Source organism: Meleagris gallopavo, chromosome 3 (genome assembly GCF_000146605.3).
Source record: "Meleagris gallopavo isolate NT-WF06-2002-E0010 breed Aviagen turkey brand Nicholas breeding stock chromosome 3, Turkey_5.1, whole genome shotgun sequence".
Lineage (NCBI taxonomy): Eukaryota > Metazoa > Chordata > Aves > Galliformes > Phasianidae > Meleagris > Meleagris gallopavo.
In genome coordinates, this window is record NC_015013.2 from 15,647,510 (window position 1) to 15,648,528 (window position 1,019).

Genomic DNA, 1,019 nt, shown 5'->3' on the forward strand with positions numbered 1-1,019 from the left:
TTTCCTTTTCCTTTTTCTTTTTTCTAATTTCTTAAAATTCATTTATTTAACATCTTCATCTTCATACTTCTCAATCTCCAATCATATAAACCCTAAGAAAGATAAAAGGGTAAAATAAGAGATTAAAAATAAGATTATGAAGGCTTCTGGAGGTCAATTAGACGACAGAAGGACAGAAAGGACACAAGTTTATGATCTGAATGACAGTTCAACGTATTCTGCAAAAGGGCCACTTCCTGGAACATAAATACATAATATACAGTATACTGTCTTAGCAGTATTTTGGGGGCCAGATCCAGCAAGCAATAATTGTCACTTTCCAGGTAAGGCAGTCTTTAGGTTCTCATTAGTATTACAAGGTTATAATTCTGCACTGATTTGCACTTTTACTCTCTGTGAACAATCTTTGTCAGCTCACCTATGCCGCAGAAGGTCATTATATTGCAAAGAGTCATACATCCCCTCCTTGCTTCCTGCTATATCTGTATGACAAGCTGCTGCCACTCAGTATGAAGAAGAAAATAGTTTTTCTGTTTTCAGTCTTCTGATACTCTCCATGATGAACTATTTACTTATCCTTAACCCTATATAAGACTGTTGAGGAAAACTATGTGTTCAGAGGAGAGAAATTATTTGTTCTGAATTTATATCCAATGTATGAGACTTAGATTAAGAGGTGGAAAGCGAGGTCAGTGTCATGAAGACTGCAAACAGAAAACTTCAAAGTAAAATAAAATGCTGTAGTCCTTTCTACGTTAAAATTTTCCCTTGTGTGATGCATGTTTCTTGTCATGTGGTTTGGGATTACATTCAGCTACACACACAACACCCAGTATAACTGCATTTATTTAATAGGCCTCATACTCTGCTACAAAGAAAAAAAAAAAGCCACACAATACTCTTTCCCCAAATAACATTTACATATAAATTGTTTCTATGTTTAGACATATTATTTAAAAGCTTTAAGGATCTGCTGGACAGTACATGCTATCAGCTGTGTAAATGGTCTGCATATTCAT